The sequence below is a fragment of the Hydra vulgaris genome, chromosome 12 (genome assembly GCF_038396675.1).
Source record: "Hydra vulgaris chromosome 12, alternate assembly HydraT2T_AEP".
Classification (NCBI taxonomy): domain Eukaryota; kingdom Metazoa; phylum Cnidaria; class Hydrozoa; order Anthoathecata; family Hydridae; genus Hydra; species Hydra vulgaris.
The window spans coordinates 68135001-68161593 of NC_088931.1; the positions used below are offsets into that span (position 1 = coordinate 68135001).

General features: G+C 25.8%; 1 protein-coding gene across 1 annotated transcript in view; it reads left to right on the top strand.

Moving 5' to 3' along the window:
- Positions 1-15793, top strand: part of LOC136088950 (uncharacterized) — a 110091-nt gene extending 94298 nt beyond the window's left edge. The window contains exons 17-25 of the mRNA XM_065814234.1: positions 2617-2741; positions 3103-3142; positions 3602-3710; positions 4097-4179; positions 4290-5375; positions 13868-14178; positions 14434-14576; positions 15138-15273; positions 15398-15793. The gene's annotated coding sequence lies outside the window, so the exon portion shown is untranslated. The remainder of the gene's footprint in view (positions 1-2616; positions 2742-3102; positions 3143-3601; positions 3711-4096; positions 4180-4289; positions 5376-13867; positions 14179-14433; positions 14577-15137; positions 15274-15397) is intronic.
- Positions 15794-26593: the final 10800 nt, after the last annotated feature.

Consider the following 26593-nt stretch of genomic DNA (forward strand, 5'->3'; position numbering starts at 1 on the left):
TTTGTATATAGAGAGGAAAAAAAAGTTTTAATAATTATAAAATTTTAATGATAAAAAAAAGCTGTTTTTGATCACTTTCAAACTTATATTAGCGTTTAAATCTATTATTTCAATATTTATTTTTTTATACCATTAGAATTATAAGAAACTGTAGAAAATAGTTAGTTAATAACATTATTGAAATTATGCTATTCAAAACTGTATTTTGACCAAATTTTAAGTGTTTCTGAATCACTGTGCAATGTATCAAATTCATTTATTCAAAGTTTAATTACTAGAAATTCTTTTTTGAAAATATTCTCTCACACAATAAACAGAACCTATTCAAATTTTTTTTCTTTTCTTTTCTTGCATATTCTCTAATTATTTCAATTTGTGTTACGGATTTTATATCCATATAAATCAGTTTCCTTTTTGAAATATATTCTGACTATTTTGTAAAAATGTGAGACACGTCTATAATAAGTGAATAGAACTTCGTGGTTATCAAATCCATAGCACTCTTAGATTTACATCCATTCAAAATTTCTTTTAAGATATCCTGAAAAAACAGCCAAATTACCGGATACCCGGCACATTACGAATCGGACAAAAAAATGTGATTAGAGAGTTTAATGACTGCTCAACTTCACCAAATTAAAATTTAATCTCTTTAGGTTTTTCGATTGCCAATTATTAGGTATATTCTTCCATAATAGGATATAATCTTATAATAAAAAAATGTTTTATTTAGTTCTCCAATATTTATTAGGAATGGTATTGAAATGAGTAAAATTATTAGGTATATTCTTCCATAATAGGATATAATCTTATAATAAAAAAATGTTTTATTTAGTTCTCCAATATTTATTAGGAATGGTATTGAAATGAGTAAAATTATTAGGTATATTCTTCCATAATAGGATATAATCTTATAATAAAAAATGTTTTATTTAGTTCTCCAATATTTATTAGGAATGGTATTGAAATGAGTAAAATTAAAGATGCAGTTTCAATTTTTTGCTTTCAAGGTCAATTTTGTAAAAGATTGTACACTAGGTAGTTAAAAATCATTTCTTAAACATAGATATAGTGTTATATTATGATATATGATACAGTTGTATACCTAAAGGCTCAAACAATATCTGTTAACTACAAAGGTGGTACCTCTCATTGCAAATAATTCTTCTTTAAGAACCTATTTTTTTTTTGTTCATTTTAATATTGTTTAAAAAATAAATTGCCTCAGAGAAAGTAGAAAATTTTTCCATTACCTTTATTCAGTTCTGTGAAAGTATAATATCAATATAAACATAAAACACCAGGTTGACAAAGAACATATTAATTTACTCTGTTAAAAATTGTTTCAAATAGTTATACAAAGATATTTCAACTACTAATTGTTGGAGCCATTTTTCAATCTGAAACATTAGAAGTCACTGTACTGCAAAGATAAACTAATTTTTAGTTTGATTTTGAATCTGTTGCATTAGGTAGGTTTCTCAATTTTTTTCCAAAAATACTTTGATTCCTTTTCATATGTGCTAACACACCTTTGCCATACCCAAATTTTGAGTGTCAAAATATTGGATCTCTAAAGATTCCTGGATAGCTCCTTTTAATTATTTTCTTGCTTTAGGGTAGAGTTGTTTTTTAAAAAATAAGAGGTATAAAGTATAAATCTCATCTCTTTAGATGGAGAAGTGCAGAGTTTTGGAGTTATATGGTTGATAGAGGCAATATCTTTTTGTCTTTTGTGTTGTGATTACTTTATTTAACATTGGATAGAAATTTTATACTATCATATTCCTAATAAGCATCCAGAATACTATACTTTAAGTTTTAAGAATGAAGAGGTATTCAGAATAAACCAATTTTAAAAAACTTAAAAAATAATTTTCTCAGTTTTTTAAGATTTACATTAGTTTTTTTTTTTAATTTTAAATTTTAAGTTTGGAAAATTGAATGTTGAATTTGAAAATTAAAAATTTAGTTTAAAAAAAAACATAAAATATTAAAGTAAATATAGTTAAGCTAAAATTAATTTATATATTTTATATTAGCAAAAATAATTTTCTTTTTAACTAAACATTTTGAATTAAAAGCTTTTATAAGATTTCTAAACTAATTAGTCTCAGTTTTCTTTTGGTTTTGGTTTGATTCATTAAAAGTTCTGTGTGACACTAAAAAAAGGAAGGTGGTAAGACCATTGAAAACAGGCTTGTTTAAGCATTAGTTTAAATCATTGCTTAATTTAAATACAATTTGCACTGCTAATATATTTATCGCTAATAATATTTAAAAGAAACACTATGAACATTGATAATCAACAATATTTTTCTATAATTATATTTTTTTTAAATATTTAGTAAAAACAAATTTTTAATTTTTATTAAATATATCAATTTTCTCACATTTAGATTGTTGTGTAGTATCTAAATTTTTATATTTTATCTGCATCATTAAGCTTTCACAGCTTATTATGATCCACCATATGGAGGTTGAAAATAAGGTCAAATTCCTAGCTGTGTCATTCAGTTATATTTTATGTGAATTAATTTATTCACTCAAATGTTTAACCTGATAAAAGTCAAGTAGATTGCAATATTTATCAAACATGAATTTTTTATGTTATAGGCAGCAATGAGAAGTTTGAAGGTTATCAAGTTAGTAATGATCAAAACAATACTAATCATTATTTAAATGGTAAACTGATTGCTGGTCAAACATATACATTGTTTCAAAGAAATATTCTAGATGATGTAATTTTTAAATATTTATAAAATAAGTAGTATTGCAATTATTTATTAATTATTTATAAACTAATTGCTAAATAAACACTACTTTTTAAAGGAGTTATTGTAAATTCTCCTGAATGGTTTTATGTAATTATAATGAGTTGACTATTATACACCCTCTTTCAATTTTTTATGAATTGACTATTCTAATCTTTCTTTCAATTTTGATAATTTGACTATTGTACTCTTTTTTTTAATCAGTGAAATACTGTATTCTCTTTTTTTTTATAACTGGTAAAAATTGTTGAAAGAAAAAGTATGCAAAGTATATGCAAAAAACTATTTACTTATGTGAATTAAATTTTTTTTATTAACACTGTTTTAGGGTCGCATATACACAAGTCCATGGCTACTTGAGTTTATTGGTAAATTAAAGTTATTATTTCTTGTGTTGACAATCTGTAAATAATTATTATTACCTGTTAATACTTTAATTTAGAAATTATAGTTTATAAATTTATAGTTGATTACTATTAATTAATTTGATATTTGCTTATAATAAATCTTAAAGAGCTTAAGTATATATAAAGTATATATAAATATATAATACATATAAACATATAATAATAGTTTCATACAGGCATAAATATATCATATTTGAAAAAACAAGATTTTGAAATATATATATATATAAAATAATTTTTTATTACCCAATGTAATGATTAAGTTATCAAGAATTCTTCAACAAAGGAAATGTATTATTAAATGAATATTAAATATTTAAAAAATAATATTATTATGAAAGAGTTTTGGTTCACTAAAATAAATTTTTTTTTTTTTCTTTTTATGATTTGGATAAATTTTGATAATTTTTTTTTTTTTAGCTCTATCCAAGTTTACTGCTTCAATTGGAAAATCATCAACACACTCATATCTTTTTGGATTAATTGTGATACCTGTTTTAATTTGCGGTTTTATTGCATTTTTAAAAATGTAAGTTATATAATATAAGTTACATCACAAAAGTATAAAAATAAAATTATTTAATAATATTTATTTACAAAAAATAGCCTTTTGATATGAAAAATATTTTTGATATTTTATAGTCCAAAAATTATGTATATTTTGATATTTACTATATAAAATAAAACTGCAGTAGTAGTGTAGTGGTTGTTCAGTGTAAGTCAATGTTCAGTGTAAGTCATTGTTCTTGTTGGATTATGTGATCTTTTTAACTAGTGTGGAACCTTATGGATACTATAATAACACTGGCTCAAGAGTTATTTTAATTTTGTTCTTTGTTAATAGTATTGTAATATTTAAATTCATTAGAACTTATTTATGAAACACATTGTGTTTTTGGTTGGTTCTTTTTACAGGAGGAATAAGTTTAATAAAGACAATTTACTTCAGTCTAAAGTAATCCATAATCAAAATAATGTAGATGCGATGCAATATCAGGGTAAAATTTATTGTCTTGTTTGCATTATAACTTTGTATATTTTTTTTGTTAATTGAAACATAGCTTACTTTGATAAAATAACCTTTATTTTGGTGATTTTTTTCTTACAGAATTGTCTTTAAAATACAATAATCCCTACACTGCCTTACAAACTGTTCAGAAATGGCCACCAGTGTCTGTTAATGCTTTTGTTGCTTATTACTTAAATGTAAAAAAAAATGATTACAAAGATCTTATGACACAATATGAAAGTGTTTCTAAAAACAAAATATATCCACATACTGAAGCTACAAAATATCCGCATAAAAATAGATATGCAAACATTGTCCCATATGATCACTCACTAGTCAAATTAGTTCCAGATTTCACTAATTATGAAAATACTTATATAAATGCAAACTACGTACCCTCCTACTCCAAAAAAGTAACTTACATTGCAACCCAGGCTCCTAAGAATGAAACTATTGTTGACTTTTGGCGAATGATTTTTCATGAAAAGCCTAAAGCTGTTATTATGCTTACTAATCTGGTTGAAAATGATAAAATAAAATCTGCTCAATATTGGCCAGAAAGTAATGAAGAATATGGTGGCTTTAATGTTTGTGTTACAAAAACAGAAAACTTTGCTGATTATTTTATTCGTTATATTTCTATAAATTTCAAAGAAGTAAATTATCATTTTATTCATATGCAGTTTACATCTTGGCTTGATAATGGTTGTCCCGAATACCCAACAATGTTACTAAACTTTTGCCATCGATTTCGATGTTTAGTGCCATATTCAGATAAATGTCTAACTGTTGTGCACTGCAGTGGTGGAATTGGTCGCACAGGTGTTTTCATTTTACTTGATGAAATGTTACAGTTAGTTAAATCAGAACAAAAAGTTGATATTTTTAACTATTTTGAAACTATTCGTCAAAACAGAATGCAAATGGTTCAATCAAAAGAGCAATACATATTTGTTTATGATGCAATTTATGAAGCAGTAACATGTGGTCAAACTGGTATTTCAATATCAAATTTCTCAACAACTCTTAACAATCTACTTATGAAAGATTTTTCCTCTGGAAAAAAACTGATTGAGGATGAATTTAAAATTCTTAAAAGCATTTCTCCAGTTCGAGAAAGTTGCTCTGAGACAGCAATAAAAGCTGAAAATTTGGGGAAAAATCAATACTCCCAAATTTTGCCTGGTAAGTAAGAATTTTTTTGTTGTTTTTTGTTTTCTTAGATTTTTACATAGTTAAATATAGCAATTTATATAAAATATAAAAGCGACTGAATATCAGCTCAGTTTTGATATTTGTTAATTACACGATTTTATTTTAGTATTGTAAACTATCATTACAAATATAAAAAAAAAACTATTGTTAAAAATATTTTTTTATATTTGTTTTATATTGACTAGTACCTACTAATACAATGAATATGTGTAAACATACCAGCTCATGTTCCTGGCAGATGGTGTGTTTACACACCTTCGGTATTACATCATCGTACTGATGAACCCTTAATTGTGAAACATATTTTTGATTGTAATAAGCCCTGAGTTATGAAATAACTGAGCTATGTGTGTGCAGTATTGTGGTTCATACATTTTTCCTTATATTTTAATGATTTTTTTTACAACTCTGTGTAAAATTGTTGCACAACAAGTATCGTGTCAAAAGTATATTATTGTATTCTAAAATAAGAGAGCTCAATGTTCTTAAACAGAGCAGTAACAATTTAATAAATAATTATCTAATTTGATTTCAACTGTCAGTTTCTTTTTCAGCAGGATCATCAGGAAGAAAGTCTAAATCTCAAAAAATTTAATTTTTAGGACAAAATTTTTACACAAACTTTTTAACTATTTTAAGTAATTTTAATTTTTTTTTTTTTTTTTTTTTTCTTTTTTTCTTTTTTTTTTGTAAACAGGAAGTTACATTATCGATGTATTTTTGCAAATATTAAATTGTAAAAAGAATTCTTTAGAATATGGATAATTTTAGTTTGGTCATGTGTTCATATAACTTTTTAAAAGGTACTTATTTTCATGTCTGCATTCAGAATTTTTATTCTAATTTCTTCTTTAATAAACATTTTTCATGTAAATGATTTCAAATTAGGTAGGAGCAAATTAGTGCACAAGCAATGAAATGCTTGTCTAAAACAGACTTGATAGGCAATGAGAGCTGCCCAGGCTGATAGTGCTTATGCTAGCGATCAGACCTTTTTTAATTTTTTGATAAAATGCTCATATAGAAAATAAATATGATAATTGATTATGTTTTGGTGACAGTTTTGTTAGTTACATTGTAATGTTTTGTATCTTAAGTACATTAGAGAATCAATTGCAAAAACATATTTATATGTTGTATTTATTTATTCAAGCATCATAACGTTTTCTAGAAAAATTGATTAAAAGAAGATTGCACTTGAAAAAAAAAAGTTTAATTCTATTTTATTATATATTTATATCCTTTTTTTTATTAAAACTATTATTATTTTATAAAATTAGTTTTGCATTTCTTTCTATTTTCCTAAATAAAAATAGATTTCTAATTTAAGAATAACGTTTAAAAATTGTACTGAAATCACTACTGGCCTCTCATGGAAATTAAATATTCAATCCATTACAAAGTTAGCAACTGTTAAGGTTGGTTCTCTTTATTGAGCTCGCCAATATCTTACTCCTGATTCCATTCTCTATCTCAACAAATCTTTTATTCGTCCCTGTATAGAATACTGTTGTCATAGTTAGGCTGGTCTAACGATGCTCTTTCTTTTTTAGACAAGGTCTAAAAACTAAATGTAAATGTAGTCAGACCTACTTTATCTGCCACGCTTGAGCCTCTCTCCTATTGTAGTAAAGTTGCTTTCTCTCAGGTAGGTGAACTAATTCATATGTTTAAAGAATGTTATTTAAAAGATTATAAATTAATTATTAATCTGATTAAATAATGAACATTATTATGAACATAAACAAGAAATGTAATGATGTATAATTTAGTCTAAAAACAATTATTGGTAGGTACACTACTAAAAGTCAAGAAGTTGAAATTTTTGACTTATAAATAAAGTAAAAAGCACTAAATCCTAATTGAACAGGATTACAACAATTGCAGTTAAATAATTTTTGGGTTGAAGTTTTGGTTGAAGGAACAAGAAGTTAAATCTTGCTTGAGTTATTAAAAGAGAAAAAGAGATGGCATAAGCTTGACAGTTAGAGTAGGTCCAGTTACACATACAATGATTTTTTTGACTTTGTTGAAAAAAGAAAATTCATCATTAGACATACCAGCTCAAATATGACAACAGTATTCCATACAAAGAAAAATAAAAGATTTATTAAGGAAAAAATTAAAATCAGGATTAAGAAATTGGTGAGAGCAATAAAATTAGGGAGCCTTAACAGATGCTAATATTGCTATTGATTGTATATATGATTTTAAACGAGGTCTCTAGTGAAAAATAATATGATAAGGCATAAAGTAGAGGACTAAGTATCAACAATATTGTGATAATTATTAGCAATAAGCTACTTTATTTAGATTAGAATTCACAAGCCACTGCAAGTTCTAAGCTGCTACAGATTGGGATCACATTCAAGATCAGTTTTAAGTAATTAAAAAGTCTAAAAGGTTTTTTAATAGCTTAAACGCACATACACACACACACACAAACACAAACACCCACAAACATACATACATACACATGTCAAAACTAGAGGATATAGTTGTATCATCAGCAAATAGAGAAACTTAGAAGTATGACTATTAGAAATTAGTTATATATTAATATTATAATATGAATTAATATATATAAAAGAAACAATACAGAATCACTGTTGGAACTTTGTGGTAGCCCTAATGTTTCTGGAAATAATAGTGGGTGTTGTTAATCAAGGACAACTTTATTATTGCAGTTAGAATAATAATGATTCAATATATTTAATTGCTTTTCCAGACTCACAGCCTAAAAAGAGCTTATTGAGATGTTACATAACGAAAATGTAATTTTACTCAATATTCATATTTACATTGATAAAAGTTAAATTATATCAGTTATGTATTTTAAAGTACCGCATTGTAATTGAATTTCATTAGAAACCACATTAAAAGTTATTTAAAGTCTTTTTCTTTATAATATGTTTATAAATTATCTTTAATTTAATCAATATTATTATAAAAGAAATTATCAATAAGATTTAAATGTTGTTTGAAAATTTCTTTATTTTAAAAAACTTTTTTTAAATAAAGAAATAGTTTAACTTTAAATTTTTTAAAGTTTTATTTCTTAAAACATTTTTAACACAACTTTATTGTCTTATGTTTGCTTTCTCACAATTTAGTTGTTGTTTTTTTAAATAAGGGGGCGATTGTTCAAGGGTAAATTTCTTAACGGTCAATAAATTATAAGAAACTTTGAACGAATGTAAAACTATGAATGAATGTAAAAGCTTTTGTTAAAAAGTAATTTCAAAATTAAAAAAGTCATCTTTTCATAAATTTGTTACATTACTGTTGATAATTGTTACATACATTACATTGCGTTTAATAAAAAAATTTTCTAAAATAGTTTTGCCTACAGGCTTGATTATGGTTTATATGGAATTGCATTTATATACAGTTATAAGTGCATTTAGCAATTTTGTATAGCACTTTTGTAACAGGATGAAAACAACTTATTGACTTGAAACTATAAATAATAATAAATAAATTAATAAATAATAAAAACATGTAACTATAAATAAACAAAATAGTTTTATGTAAAACGAACATAAAAAAACTCAAATTAAATTTGATAAAAAGAATTTAAATTTGATAAAAGAAGTTGGAGAAAATGAGACAGCAGGGCAAAATAAGACAGATCACATTTATAATGATCTTAACCTCGCAATTTATTGTTTTAACAATTTTTAAAAGTTTAGTTGTGTTCTTAAATTATTTAGTGTTGCAAAAAAATCTTGAGTCACTTTGAAATAAAGAAGATGAAGAGAACGACAACCATTTCATCTCTTGGCTATATGACAATTACGAATTTTGATGCGTTGTTGTTTTGATTTTTCTCAGTGTTTTTTTATTTTAGGGAGTGGAAAAAAATTTTATATTCAAAGTTAGTGTTTTATTATCATCTTTAGGCATTGCTTTTTCATTTCCATATATTGATATTTTATTTCTATGAAAAAACTGGCAGGAAATTACACAATTTTGATGCCAAGATGTTGTGGGGCAAAACGAAATGTTTTGGTTTTTTTTATTTTGCTGATATCAACCATGTTTATTTAGAAAGTTAAATATGGTTAGAAACTATATGAGAAAAACTAAATGTGACAATTTTTCTGAGCAGAACATGTTATGTTAAATTTAAAAGAAATCTCATTGAGAATAGCAACTTTGACATTTATTGTAAATAAAGATACTTAACACAGAAGGATTTAAAGAAAATTAAAGAATTTAAACTATTATTTTGCATAAAAAATCACTTGGTTCATTTATTTATTGCCCGATGTTACTGAAATTTAAGTATTGCCAGATGATACTGAAATTTAAGTATTGCCAGATGATACTGAAAGTCAATTAGTTAACTACATAAAAGAAATGGATTGTCTATAAGTGACATTCAACGAGTTGCCAGTATGTTTAAAAGTAAAAAATAGATTATCCATTTCGTAAGTATAATGTTGTTGCAGGAAGTGATTTTTAAAGTTTGTAAGTGGGTTTTTAAAGAAACATTCAGACCTTTCAATTAGAGAGCCTTAAGGGTTGTCTTTAAATAGTGTCTATGGTTTAAACAGCAGTTCTGTGAATATTTATTTCAATAATATAGAAGTTGTTAAAAAAAAGTACAAGTTTGAACCTCATCTAATTTTTAACTGTCATGAATCAGGTATTACAACTGTTCATAAATCTGTTAAAGTTATAACAATAAAAGGAAAACATTTTGTTTCTTCTGTAACTAGTGTTGAACCAGGTGTAACGACAACTTTTATTTTAAACCGCTTAAAACTTTTTTATAATATATAATGTGGATCATGGTTACATGAGCATCTATGGTAAAAATAACAAATGATCAACTTAGAGGTATATTCTCTAAAGCATATCATAAAGCTACCTCTGTAGAAGTTGCTTGTTCTGGCTTTTGTACATCTGGAATTTATTTTTTGTGTCGGAATATAATTCTAGCCATTAAGTTTAATAATGGCAAAAGCTCTAATGCCAACTTACACAAACCTGATAAAATTGATTTATATGTTTATTCAAGCACCTTATTACCTTTGTTGTCAGGATGTTCAGAAAATATTAATTTTAATATAGTAATACCCTGCTTTTTTAAAATTTTAGCTATTTCAAAGATCACTTTATTACCAAGAAAAGGAGAAGAATCACAGATAATAACAGCATCACATTATAGAAAATCACTATTTGAATCCTCTGAAAAATCAAAAAAGTTAAAAGAACAAAAAATAGAAAATAAATGGGCATTAGGAAAGGGTAAAGAAGGAGTTAAAAGTTTAAGTTTTGAATTTTAATTGAACTGTGAATGTTTTTGTTATGGATTATGGAGTATGGTTGCAAAAGTATTGAAGTAGAGTCAATGTTTAAAATGTACAACTTGGGCTCATTCAGACTGATGTTAATTTCTGTTAATACTAATGAAGCATTGTGATGAAGCATTCTGTAAATACTGATAAAGCATTGTATTAATTTCTGTTAATACTGATGAACCATGTGATTTATGTGACTCGTGACAGTGTGTTTGATTATATGATTAACTAGTGACAGTTTGATTATGTATTATATTTGTTTGATTGTATATTATGTATTATATTATAAAATATTTATCTTGCTAAACCTTTTAAAAGTTTATTTTGTTTATCATTATTTATTTAAATTAATTATTAAAAAATTTGTCTCATTTTGCCCTACATAGCGTGGTAAAATGAGACAGGATAGGTGTTGTCAATAAATGATCTCTGGTGACCAAACCACTGCAATTTTGCAACTTCTATTTTGTAAGTTTATATTAGGATGGTAAAAGATTCGAAAAACATCAAGTTCTTTTTTCAAAAGTTCTTAGACAGCCTGTATTAGATAAATTAGAACTTAAGTGTCTCATTTTCCCCCTCGTTACCCTACTTTACCATGTTTGAAAATTTTAAGTTACAAAAAAAGTTGTAAAACAATTTAAAAACATTCTAAATTAAAAAAAAAAATTTAATTTAATAATGTAAATTTAAATTTAATATTATATAATAATATTTAATGATAAATTTAATTTTACCTAATAAATAAAAAGTAGAAAAAAATGTATTTAACTATTTGTTTTTTTTATCTAAAAAAAAAATGATTTTTCAATTGTAGTAAAAATATTTTTGACAACAATGTTTTCCACATTAATATTTAAAAAAAAATGTTTTTGTGTAACATAAATCCTTTAAGGAGTACAAATCCCATGGCATGCTGTTTTGTACATAAAATTTAAATGGCGTAATGCTTCTTAACAAGGCCTGTTATTGAGAACACCATAATGTAAGACTTTATCAAAACCCTTTGACATATCAATAACTGTTGGCATACCGCTTCCATCTAATGCAGAATAGAATTTTTTTGTTATTACTGTTAACCAGACAACAGTAGAATGAATAGAAGTAGAAGAAAGGTAGAACAGAAGTAGAACAGTATGAACAGAAATAGAACAGTAGACCAAAGTATTATAAACAGAGTATTATGAACAGATTAGTATGAACAGAAGTAGTATGAACAGAAATAGAACAGTAGAACAGAGGAATGAAATCTGTGAGTGTAACACTGTGACTGGACTGCCACCACAAGATGAAAAATGAGAAATCATTTTTTTTAACAACAGTAGTTAGGATGATGATGATTTTGATGTTTAAAAATGGAATAACTTGTTTCTGTTGGATGACATGAAGACTGTAGTTGTGATAATGTTAATGAAATTAGTAAAAATTAATAAAATCTCAAAAAAAAAAATTTTTAATTTTTCTAAAATGTATTAGTTCATGAGGCATTGAATTAATTTATGAACCAATTTTAGCCAATTAACAAATCATGTGACATATTTAATACTATACTTATATTTGTTTCTAAATTTAATTTTTAAAATTGTCCTAAAAACTGCATTTCTTAATCATTGTTAATTGTACACCAATGATCACGGTAATGTCAACTTTGGTTTGGTATGTAGTTGTAGAGGATAAGAATGAAATTTCCATTAAAATTAGTTTTCCTGGTTTTTACTTAATTAAAGGCTCAGAACTAGAATGATTATTAAATCTCTAGAACAAAATAGTTTGTCAATCCAAATAATATGACCTATGATAATATAAATATGCCAGGTGTAAAAAATGGGGTGTGCAGGCTCATATTATTAAAAAAACACCTGGGCATTGAACTCCATGCAGTCATACATTATGTCTACGAGTTGTTGATTTGTGAAATGCTCACCTAAAATTGCAATATTTTTCATCATCATTACTCAAATTTTTTTATTTTTGTAAGAAAAACTTTGTAAATACTGCACAACCTGTAAATACTATTCTGCACAATAACTTGTTTTTATGTTTGAGGTGAAATGAAAATTTGTAATAATCTATTTCAAGTAGAGGAAAAAGAAATAAATTATTTGACGAATCTTAGCAAAAATCGATGAAGCAATTAATTATATAAATTATACTATTTTCTTTGGTCATGATTAATTATTTCCAAAAGAAAAATTAAAGAAGGAGGTTTTCAAAGAAATATTCTAATGGGCTACAATTGCATACAAAATTTAATGCTTTTAAAGTTTTTATTAAATCTTTTAGTTTTTTGTTCAATATTAAAAAGCTTTCATCAGTTATGTAAAATGTTGTAAATAAAAAATTATTCAAAGTTGACGATCATCAAGGTTGAACAAACTTGCGATTGTTATAACTGAAACCAAATTGCTGTTGAATAAATATTGATAAAAAATTCGATTGATACTTTTTTGCGTGTAAGTTCATCAAGTTTATGCCGGCCTTCTGTAATATATTACAGAAGTTTGTGGAACATAATACCAGAACAAATTACTGCAGCATATTACTAGAACAAATTAGTCAAAAATTTTTTAGAGATTTTCAAAAAACTAAGAGCCCTTTTATTTAAAAATTCTTGTTTAAATAAATTGTACTTTATTAAAAAGATTGTCGATGAAACTTGAAAGACTTAAAAGTTTTAATATTTTGATTTTGTTTATTACACAGGAACTAAAAAGTTCAGTTTATGATATTACTGCATACAACTTTATTGTTAATTCTATGTAAAAGCAGACTTTCTTAAAAAACAGCTAAATATTTCAAATCTTTAAGATAAAATCATCATTGATCCAATTAATTAAAAAATTAAATCAACAGTGGATTCTGTAGTCGTTTTTAAATTTGAAGAAATCAGTTGAGCGGATCATGAAAAGAGTTTTGGAACTTTTTTGAAATAAAATTTTTTTAACAGTTATAAATGCATTACAGGGTTATGCAGCCGACTTTAATATTTACATTATTATCACGGGAATCAAAATATCTTTTAGCTAGTTTTAATTCTTCAATTTTAAATCTTTTTAATAGCTGTTTTGTTCAACTTTAGACTTATAGTTTAACTAATCATAACATTATTTTTTTGCTGATTTTTGAGACTTTTTTTGAATTTTTATTTTATAGGAGATAACTTATTGGTATCAAATGATCTTTACCTTAATGCTGTTTTTGTTGACAGTTATAAAAAAAAAAAAGCTTTTATAGCAACCCAGTGTCCATCTCAATCTACTGTCACAGAGTTTTGGTATGTTCTAAAGAAGCATAATGTTTCAACTATTGTCTACCTTACCTCCAGAAACGAAAAAAAAGAACCATCATATTATAAATTTTATCCATCAGATTGTGATTTGAAACTCGATGGTGTCTCTGTAAAATTGTTAGCTGAAGAAAAATTAGAATGTGCAGTTAAAAGAAACTTGTCTGTGTCTGTTGAGGTATAGTTTTGAGACAGCTGTATGAAATTTTTTTTTCTAAGAAAATAGCAGAGTTTACAAAATTTTATTTCTTTATTTCTTTATTTTTTTTAAATAAGTTAAAGTCATAAATAATACATTATTAATCTATATTTTCTACTTTATAGGTTAATAGCCTACATTCTTAGTTTTATACATTTATACATTTTTAATTATAGTTACTAAATATTTTTTCTAGTTTATTATAAATTATTCAAATTAGAAGTAATGATTTAGAATGAAACTATCATGTGCATGCTGGAGTTTAACTTTTGGTCTGATAATTGCTTACCAAGTTTTGACCTAATTTTACAGTTGATTACTGAAGTAACAAAATCACAGCAATATTTAGGAAATGATATTGTTGCAGTTGTTTGCAAGTAATATATTTTTGTTGAACATTTTAGTTTTTGTTAGTTTTGATTAATATTATATATATTATATATATTATATATATATATATATATATATATATATATATATATATATATATATATATATATATATATATATATATGTATAAATATATTATATACATAAATATATATATATTATATACATATATATATATATATATATATATATATATATATATATATATATATATGTATAAATATATTAAATAAAACTATGAAAGCGTGTTTAGATCTCTGACGTCACAATGAAATAGCCTACTGCTGGAGTCTGCAGTACATATATTGACTATCTTTTTGCCTGCTGTCGCAGTAGAGTGCCGCTACATCGACTGAGGGTTTGGCATGGGGCAGCAATCTTTTCTTTCATTATTCTTCGTTTTTTCCTTTTTCTATAAACACTGCATAAATTAATGTCACGATATTAGGGTAGCAATTTGTTATCTAAGCACTTATTATATATATATTTATTTATTTAATATATATTTAATATATGTATATGTTTGTAATGTTTCCAAATGACTTTAGCAACGTATTTAGTCGCTCTGGTATTTTTATTTCATGTTTTAATGCAATTGAGCAGTTGCAAGTCGAAGGGCTGGTTGATATATTTCAAGTGGTGCTACGAACTCAATTAGCACATCCTCAATTTGTTCAAACTTTAGTAAGTCTTTCTATTTTAATAAGCGTTTATATTTTTTGCCTAATAAATATTTTGTCTTTTTACTAAAGAAAGAGTTTAGTTTTATTTTTAAATATATTTTACGAACAAAAAAATTCTTTTTCAGTCTCAATACGAATTTGTTTACAAGTTGATAAACAATTATTTGGAAACATTTTCCTATTATTTGAATCTTACATGAACTATTCAGAAAGAAAAACGTTTTTAACGTTTGTTATATAAAGATAAAAAATTATTCTTTTTTTAAACTTTTTTAACTTTTTTTTTAATCTTTTTTTAACTTTTTTAAAGAAAAAACATTTTTTAGAGATTTTTTTTGTTTGTTTTAAAATTATAAATATTTTACTGCTATTTTTATGCATTTTTTATTAAAAAGATTTTTATAAGGTATAAAGAAAAGTTTTTTATATAAGATTTTCATAACTATAAATATATTTTGTTATATAATATATTTTTTAAAAAGATAAAAAACTGATAATATAATATGTTCGCATTTTAGAAAGATATTTTTTTTATTTTTGTTTTTTATAAACAATTTTCCATGATATTAAAAATATATATGTATATGTTAAAAATATATAAATAAATATATATATGTTAAAAATATATAAATAAATATATATATGTTAAAAATATAAATATAAGAATGTTAATTAAATTTTTTTATAGTTAACTTACTTAAAATCAAATTTCATTTTAAAGCTATAACACATCCTTTCTCAGATTTGATGTAGTTAAGTAAAAATTAATTAGGCCCCTGCCGTATGTGTGAGGGGAATCAGATGTTTAATTATATATATATATATATATTTTTTTTTTTTTTTTTTTTTTTTTTTTTTTACTTTTCAATGAGTTATTCAATAACACTTTCTTACCATATTATATAAAATTTAAGAGCCCACATTTTGTATAAATCTACCAAAAGTACAAATTATCATAGTATTCTGTTTTAAAATTGTTATTTTTTTAAATGTTGTTACTATTCATATTTTGTTCTAAATTTTTTCAAAAAATATTCCTTGGTTCTCTAGATATTGGATTTCAAAGTTTAAATAAACTTTTTAGAAATATTGACCAAATAAAGTCAAAAGCATATTTTAAGCAAACTAAAAAGTAGAACAAAGTACATACAGATGGCTCAGCGCCAAACAAGCCTATATAACGAATATGTTAAAATGAGATAATTAGACGCAAAGTTTAAAAGTTTTTAACATAAGCCACTAAACTAAAAAAATTAAAAGTAATTGCAATTCAGTGCACTTAAAAATTTCAAGTAGAGTATATAGGTGTTTGCCAACACTACATAAATCATTTTTTAATATAGACTAATATTTCTTTTTTTTTTTAACAATGTTGTGTAGTCTGGTTTGGCGCTTAATCATCCATACTTTCCAATGGGTATTTGACTTGATTTTTGTTTACTAGCTCATTCTTATTCTTTGTTCAAAATTGATGATAAAATAAGTAAACATTGCAATTTTAAGAAAAAAATAACATTTAACATAGATGATTTCTTTTTTTATTAGAAGCCACTTTCTGTTAGAATCAGGCAGAGCTTGATAGTGACCCTCTTCAAAATTGTTGTTTTTTGTTTGTTTTTAAGTTTTGTTGCTATTTATATTAAAAGCCAAAATATTTTTCAAATAATACTTATTTGTTCTTTAGATATTGAACGTTAAAATTAGATTATTTCGAAATGGTGTCTAACGCATTTTCAAACTTGAAATTAGAACAAAGTCCATGCTTTTCCCACGTTTATTATTATATACGAGCTAGTTAGTACTAGTAATTTATGTAACTGGTGTGAGCCAGTGAGTGTGAACACACTATGACAGCTGATTTGCTTGTTTGCTGCTCATCAGCAATCAAGACCTGCTTTAAAACACTTCCATAGATTACATTAAAAGCTATTTCGTAAATTATTTGATCTATTAAATAAGAAGTTTTCAAGACATGCTAAGTCATTTTTCTGACATATTTAAATCGGTGACCTCTCTTTTAAGTTTGTTGAAAAATAATTTTTTTTGATTGTTTCCAAATCATTTAAACCAATAAAGAATCATATCCCCCATTTGTCAAGGTAGTCAAGTCAAAAGCTTTTAGACGATTCTCATAGTTGATTTTTTTGAGTGATTATATAATCGAGTTGCACGATGTTGGACCCTTTCTAATAAATCAATTTTACCCTTTCAAATATGTGACCAAACTGGTACAGCTAACTCGAACAGTGGTGGCACAAAAAACAACATAAAGTATTAACAGGAGTCTAATATCTAAACAAACGAAGAATTTTTTAATTCGACTCAACATTTAGTTAGCCTTGCCTTCGCTCTTTATTACATAATATTTTCATTTTAAATTGCTTGAGAAGATTACTCCAAAATCACTATCAGATTCTGTTATGATTAACTTTTGTACATTCGGTTACTTTTTGTTTATTTGGCCAAAGAGCATTACCATACATTTCGAAATACTAATTTTCACAAGACATTCTTGAGTCCACTTGAATTCTAAATCGAGATCTTATTGCAAAGAAAGAGTTAATGTGCAGGAAAGCATTTCATTCAAAATTTTGGTGTCTTCGGCATACAGCTTTGTTACCTTTTTTAGAGTTTATTAATAGCACAAACAAGAGTGGTGTAGTTACTGGCCCCCGTGGCACACCACTGGCAATTTCTACTCAAGAGAATACATTTTTGCCTTTCACAACTCATTGTTTTCTTTCTTTTAAAAAAAGGTTTCAATTCATTGCATTGTCAAGATATTCCATAAGCTACTGATTTAAGCAACAACCTTTCAAGTTCAGACCTAAAAAAGGAAAAATTTTATATAGCAAACATATTGCTAACTAAATATCATGCTTCAAACGTAAAGTACGAAAAAAGCAATAATCCTAAAATATTTTTCAAACTTAGTAATCCAGACACTAGAGAACAAATGAATATTTTTTCAAAAAATGTTGCTTTATTTATTTTATAATTATTATACTTATTATTTTAAGTTTTAAAAAAATAATAAGGTAAAGTATCCCTTGGTAAATAATGTGCTTTGTTCCAGTGACGTAGGAAGGTTTTTAAATGTTTGAAATAATCAACTTTTTTAATAAAAAGATTTTTCCAAATGTTTTTAGGTTCATATGTATGGCAAAAAAATTTTTCACAAAATAAAATTAATGTGATAGGAACAAGAAACCCTAAAATCTTATACCAACCCCCCCCCCCCTACCCTAAACGTGAAGGCAATTAGTTTAATTATTTAATTTTTCATAAATATAAACTAGTTATGTATTTATCGACAGATTACAAATTTTAAGTTTAAATTATTATTTACAGGGTCATAAAAACTGAACACTGAATACTTTAAATATAAAATTTGAAATCTGTCAATGAATACATAGCTAGTTTATATTTATGAAAAAATAAATAATTCAACTCATTGCTCTTTTGACGTTTTGGGTAGGGAAGGGGCTTAGATTTTTGGGTTTTTGTTCCCATTCTCCTAACATTTGAAAATAAGCATTTAACTTTCATTTAATTATAAACATATTTAATAAAATGAAAGCTGTTTTAATAGTTTTAATCACGCTAGTTTTTCAATTTTGGATTCGACAAAAAATTTATATAACTTATAGCTTAAAGAAAGCATGTATATAGAGTGGGAAAAACCAACTATTAATAAACAAACAAACCATGTAAAAATGACAATTTCAATCTAGTTCCTTTTAACATTAACTGTTCTTTTATCTTTTTTAAAACATTTGTTACATTTTTTAATTGCATTTTTTTTGTATTTTTTATTATAAGGTCTCTATTATTTCAACTTAATTTTACTAATTTGATTTAAGCATTTTAATATATTTTAAGTGATGATAGCTATGATATAGTCGAAAGATGTATTTTATAAAATAAATGATATTAACAAAAATTAAAAAAAATTGTCTTTTTTATCAGAATATATATATATATATATATATACATATATATATATATATATATATATATATATATATATATATATATATATATATATATATATATATATATATATATATATATATATATTTATATATATATATATTTATATATATATATATATATATTTATATATATATATATTTATATATATATATATATATATATATATTTATATATATATATATATATATATATATATATATATATATATATATATATATATATAATTATAATTAAAATTAAAAACGATAAAGAAAAAACTTTTATTATGAAACTTTAAGTTTCATGCCGTTAGGCATGAAACTTAAAGTTCCATAATAAAAGTCATATCATCATATATTACAAAATTAAAAATTAAACGTTAAAATTACAATTAGAATTACGGTGGCGTAATTTTTTTTTAGACTCGGTGGATGATTAGAACTAATACGTATATAACCTTTTAAAGTTCGGTATGCAAACCACTTAAAATCTTTAAATGCAGTTAGGTACAAGAATGATACAGAGCTATCAAAAGAAGTATGGAAATTAAAAAAAAAAAACTTTACACCTTTTGTCAGATGGAAGATTGTTAAAAAATGCAAACCATACAACCCAACATCAAGAGTTTGTAACCTTTGTTTGAACGAGAAGTTCCAAATTTTGATGTATAAAGGAGAAAACCCTTTAAATACAAGGAGTGAAATAATCTCGAAGTGCAGGCACTAAAATATGAAAGAAAACTAAAGAAATAAAAGTTTCATAAATAAAAGTAAAAAAACGAAATATATGAAAGAAAACTAAAGAAATAAAAGTTTCATAAATAAAAGAAAAAACTTCCATAATAAAAGTTTTTTCTTTATCGTTTTTAATTATAATTTTAATTATAAATCACTCTGTTTTGAAATTTATATATAATCAAAATAAATTTCCTAAATATTGAGCACTTTTCAACGAACAAGAGTTTTGTATTATTTTAATACAACACTAAATCAAACGATATATATGTATATATATATATATATATATATATATATATATATATATATATATATATATATATATATATATATATATATATATATATATATATATATATATATATATATATATATATATATAAGAGAAAAGAGAGAGAGAGAGAAAGGGTCGATTCTTTTTTTCCATTTTAAAAACGTTTTTTTACTTTTAGTGATGAATTTTATGGGGATTCAAAATCTGTAAAAAAAAAAGAAATTTTAATGGTTCCTTGCTGGGTGGGTCAGCAGTGTTTTGAACCTGAAAATGACTAAAATATGACTAATTAACATTTTTAATAAACTCAATAATTATTATATTGAATTTTAAAAAGTTGATTACTTGGTTCAAAAGTCATAAAAATAAACTCAGTAAGTGAGAAGGGTATTTTTACAAAAACTAGCACTTTTTTCATACTTTATTCAGAGAATGTGAAGGTAGAGTGCGCCGTTTTTTCCTGTTTTCATCAAATTTATACAAAAAAGTTTATAAAATTTACTGAATCTTTCCACTCGATTAGATAGGTCAATTTACAAGCATCAGTATGAATGTAGATTGTGAGTTTCAATAAATTGAAACCCACTATCTAAAAAATAGGTTGGCTGTATTGAGCCATCTGAAATGAGAAACAGGGTCTAGATTTATAAAATTTACAGGTAACACTCGAGATCTTATTGCTGTTACAATATTGAAATTATAAGCCTGATCAGCCAAAAGATCCTTAAGTATGTTGTCTGCAAATGAATAAGTGGTTTACCTAAAGTTACTTTTTCAGTGTTTTTGCTTTTTACTTTTTCAACGTTTCCCATTTATATGATCTATTTCTACTACTTTGTGCATGCTCCCAAGATACTTCAAAAGAATTTTTCTCTCTAAAACAATGTTGAATAAATTTACCTACAAAATTGAATGGATTGAAAACAAATTTTTATAGACAAATCAAAGCCAGACATCTTTGTAAAAATATTATTTAGGATTGTACCATTACTACAATAAGTTTTTTGACTCTTAGTAAGTATTTATAAAGTTTATTTAAAGTTAAAAGTTATTTACAAAGTTATATAAAAAAATTTTCTCAGCTAAATGTTTTAAAAAAGATTTTTTGCCAGATAGTGTTAGGATGTAGTCATTGTCAGTCATTATAAACTTGAGCATAGTTAAACAGGTTTGTTGCCGTCTAGTTAATAATAATAGATGATATCTTTTGTACCTTTTACGTTTGATTTTTGTTATAAATAAAATTTATAAACTCTTGTGCCTACTATGGATTTACTATTTAACTTTTATCTATTATGGTAATATCATGATCTTGAATTTTGTCTTCAGAAATCTTAAATTTTAAAAATCATAACCTGACGTAATGTATATATCTGTACCTCGGAGGGATACAACACTATGTCCATAATCACAACTATACAGGAGAGGACCACCAAGTCCACATGGTGTTCTATCCCTCTAAATGAAAGTGGACTTGGTGTTGTTTTAAAACATGCTATATCCGGTTCTAACTGATTTTGTGCATAGTGCTCTATTCCTCTAAGAAATATGAGAAAAGCTGATTTTAACTCTGTAATAAAGTCAATATGGAAAAAAATGGACATAGTGTTGTATCCCTCCGAGGTACAGATATATTATACATTACGTCAGCTAAGTATTTTAATTTGCAAAAATCAAATTTTCAGGTTTAGTGACCATTTTAGCGATGTTATAAATTAGTTAAAGAACTATTTAAACATTTTATAAAAACACTTAATCCCCGGTCAAAACTATAAAAAATAGGGAGGGGGAGCGGGCATAATTTTTTTTGGACTTACCCAATAAATTTTTTGTACACGCCTCTAAATATTAATATTTATTAATTAGTTAACAGCTTATTTAACTAAATATTGATTTTGCTTAATAAAAACTAATATGATTCTAAAATTGATTTAAAAGAGCTGTAAGATAAGATAATAATATACATTGCTGTAATTTTGATTTTTTTGTATATTTTTTATATGTATAGGAAAAGTATCCTTTAAACTTAACTAAATAAATTGACTGCCCAAACCAAAACTCTAGTTCAATTTATGTACATTTAGGGGTACACATGGTAGCTCTTAAAAAGTTCTTCATGAGAGCAAACTTGCTCTCGTCAAGAACTCTCTAAGAGCTAACAAAATCTCTCGCTAACTGGCAAAGTAAGAATGATACGAAGATAGATGCATATCTGGGAAAATACCTTCACATCCCTTCGCATAAATGCTATTCAGAAGATCTAAGGGGTCAATCATTTATCAGTAGAAGGCGTCAAACAGACGAAAAGTGGCGTAACTCATCAATAAACTCGTTTTCACTGAGATCATTTGGATACAGATGTACGAGATCTTAAACTTTATGTTCTTGACTATTTGTTAAATCCGAATTGATATCAGACGTAGACCAGATGAAGAAAAATAATCTACATTGCTGCATAGATAAAGGTAACAAACTAAACAACTTACATTTTCTTATTGGATGTTTTCAATTTTTTATTTGGCAAACTGATAATTTTTGTTTTTGTCATCGGATGATGACCCATAAACGTAATGCCCGGGTATTGTTTCGGTTTCCCCAGATCATGTAAAGTGTACATAATCGGGGGAAACCAATCCGGATCCCGTACCCTCTGTGCGCCCCTGTGTGCACTCCACAGCGCCTATGGTTACTTAAATCAGTCGATGTATGTACAGTGTACATAATGATTACTTCACAAAGACAATAAAAAATAAACGACGTTCACTTCAAGATAAAACATAAAATTAAAAAAAAGAAACAGAGGGAAGTGAACCCTAACCTACAAAACGCAATGGAAACACATCATTGTGAAATTCTGAAGAAATATAATAAGTTAAATATTATTACTTAACTATTTAGTTATATTTTCTGTGAATTTTCACGGAAAATGTAATTAGTTGCCGCAAATTGAACCTGGGTTTCCGCTGGAATTGGCATAGGATTTCTATGAATAGTTTACGGCTGATTTGAAAACGGAACGCGATTAGTATAATGGAAGCGTGTTTTTTTCGTTTTATTGGCATCGTTTTCATTAAGTTCTTAAATAAATAAGATAAAAAAGAAACTTAAAAAAAACTTATAAAAAAGACTCGCTGCCTCTATAGGCACCACCTCTCAAGTTTACATATTTGTCTAAAAATATCAATAATAAAAATGTTTAAATATTTTGATAGCAATATTAAGATGTTCATTTAACAAACAGTTTTCTAGTCTAAAAGAGGTTGACAAATAATATAATTTCTTGTTTATTTTTGTCAAGTTTTTATGAAAGCATAATTCTTACAATGTATGCGATTTATGGAATAAAGTAGTATTTTATTTATACAAAGCAGTTCAGTGGCAAATTATAAAGCACCATATTGTTATTATCATTATAACGATATGGTGCTTTATAATTTACCACTGAACTGCTATTGTATAAATTAATGCCTACACTATTGCATAAATAAAATACATACTAAGCATTGTTGTTAATAATGAACTTTTAACGTTTTAAGATAACACACTGTAACTAAAGTTATTTGTTAAACAAAGAAAAGTTGAATTGTTTTGTGCTACAAGGACAATAATATCGTCATTGTATATTCTATGATATTAAAAGGTATATTGCTTAATAATTAAAAAATGAACTCAAAAAGAATATCATCTAGTCTAATTCAAAGTGGTATATTTAAAATGTATAACTTTTTTTTTTAACGGTTGATTGTTATTAAATTTAATAAATCTTTCTTTTTTTGTTTTTGGCAGTACTTGTTTTTGTTATATGTACAGAGGAATGATCACCGGGAAACTGGGGGCCATGGCCCACCCATAAAAATTTTTAAATTATAATTATTAGGGAAAAACATATATGCAAAATATTTGTAACAGAGATATTTTCATATATGCAAAAATATGCTTCAAGACATTCCATATCTTTCATTTCTTTTAGAGTTTTATTTGCCTACCAAATAAATCAACGTTCATGTCTTCGCTTTAAAGTGATAGTGGTTATTGAATGGTGACAACGTTTTATTTTAATATATATTTTAATAGTGAATTTTTTTGCAAAAAATGCTCCTAACGTGCGGAACGTAACTATATTCTGTAACAATCAGACTAGTACCATAGCAGCTTACATTATTAAGAAATAATTTATTTTTACAAGATCTGCAAAAATAACAATCCATCAAGAACAATGAGTATACGCGTGCGGATTAAAAAAAGTGAAGTTAATATTTGAAATCCCGAAAGTGTCGAAAAAATAAAAGCTAATGTAAATGAATTTTGCAAAAAAAATATATTTATCTTCCATATCAATCATGTCATCAGTTTGGAAATTTGCTGTCCGGCATAAAATTTTAAATTCAAGAGATATTGAAGGCATCTCTAATAGATGCGGTTCTGTTGTAACATACTCTGGTGGATCCACAACTACTTTGCGGAATCGTACTTTAAGTCATTGAATTACTATCAATAGTGCCTCGGTTATTCAAGCAGCAGCTCAAATCCACCACCGTAAAAAAAGTTAAAACCATGGACAGTAATTTACAAGAAACGAGTCTTAAAGAAATTGTAGCTGATTTAGCTACAGATGGTGTTTCGATTAAAAATAAATTAGGTCAATCTATAAAACTGGCCTCGTAAGGATTTATGGTTCCTATCCAGCTGAAAGTTTAATACAAAATTTTAAGGATCATTTGAACTCATTTGGTCTCTGTATGAAAAGAGATGTAGCAGGTTTTACTTAAGATGGTACAGCAATCAACAAGAAGCTCATGCAATTATCAGACATTGTTGATCAGTTTTGCTTTAACCTTGCAATTCATCTTGGTGTATGTGAAACGTTATCAGAGCCGACGACATAGGCGGGGCCGAGGAGCGCGTACCCCCCACTCTTTTTGTAGAGGACCTTTTTATTTTTAAGAAAATTCAAGATATAGAGAACTTTTTTTTAAAAATGGCGATTGAAACCCGTGTCGTCGGCCCTGGTTTTACAAGAAAAATAAAGACGCAAGCGAACCAATTTCCAAGGAAACGGGCAGTGATTCAGAAGAGGATGAACATGGAATTTATAATGATAATTTTAGTTTTGAATCAGTAAACAATGAGATTAATGTTGACTACTCTGAAATGTTGATGAATGCACAAAAAGTAGTGAAATTCATAAAAATCTCACCAGTTCCTAATCAAAATTTTATGAAAAAAGTTACTGAGAAACTTTTTTCATAAAATTGAACTGCACCTGGATGTCGTCATCGCTGAATTTCCTTTTTTTCAATGACTGCACCTTTGTTAAAAACTAAGAAATATTTATTCCAGACATTTACTGAATTAAATGCTCTTGATGTAATCAACAAGCTAGATTTTAAGTCATTAGGTTCATTACATGCCGCTTTAAAACCAGCAAAACTAACAGTGGAATTCCTTAGCAGAGAAGATGTAACGTTATCGATAGCAGATACTGTTCTTGAATTCATACATAAATTGCATCTTTATCGTATTCAAATTTAAAAAGCGCGTCGATGAAAGAATTAACGGAAATGTTATGCAGTTGTTTAAGTTCCTAAAAAACACTTTCATTGTTCCATTGAAAAATACTTTAAATTTTGCTGGAAAGCTTGCGTTTAGGCCTTTTAGGTTTACTTCTAATGATGTGGAACCACTACTAGCTGAAGCACCTTGTACAACATCGGAAAGTTTACCTGTTGGATAAACTAAATGATTTTACGAGTTCCCTAAAACAATATAATCGAGTTCCCTTTAACAATATTATTTATCTTAACAAGTCCTACATAATATATTCAACTAATGCTTCCTAAATTTATTTTTTTCAATTGTTTCTTCTTTTTTAACTGAGTGTTACTTTTTCTGTTAAATGTATTTTATCAGAATTTGATTAAATATAGTCTTTTGTAACGGAAGTATATTTTGCTTATATTACAATGTGAAAAAATTGTAACTATGTAATATGTAGTTGTGAAAATGTAAATAAATAAATAATAAATGCACTTCTCAATAAGGATAGCAACTCACACTTGCCTAAATCTACTGATCAAATCAAATGGCTTAAGCAAGAGGTTTTGTTGTAACTAAGAGGGGCAAAAAAACAGAAAATCTTGAAAAATTTTCAATGTGATTCTCTTTATAAAACCTACATCAGAAAATGTCGAACTCATTTTTCCAAGCTGGACTAGTTTCTGCACTAAAATCAGATCACGATTATCTGATGAATCGTTAAAATCTTTATTTTTCTTAACGTTGTTTTACAATAAAAATAAGTCATTATAAGTTTTATTTTGAAATATATACATAAT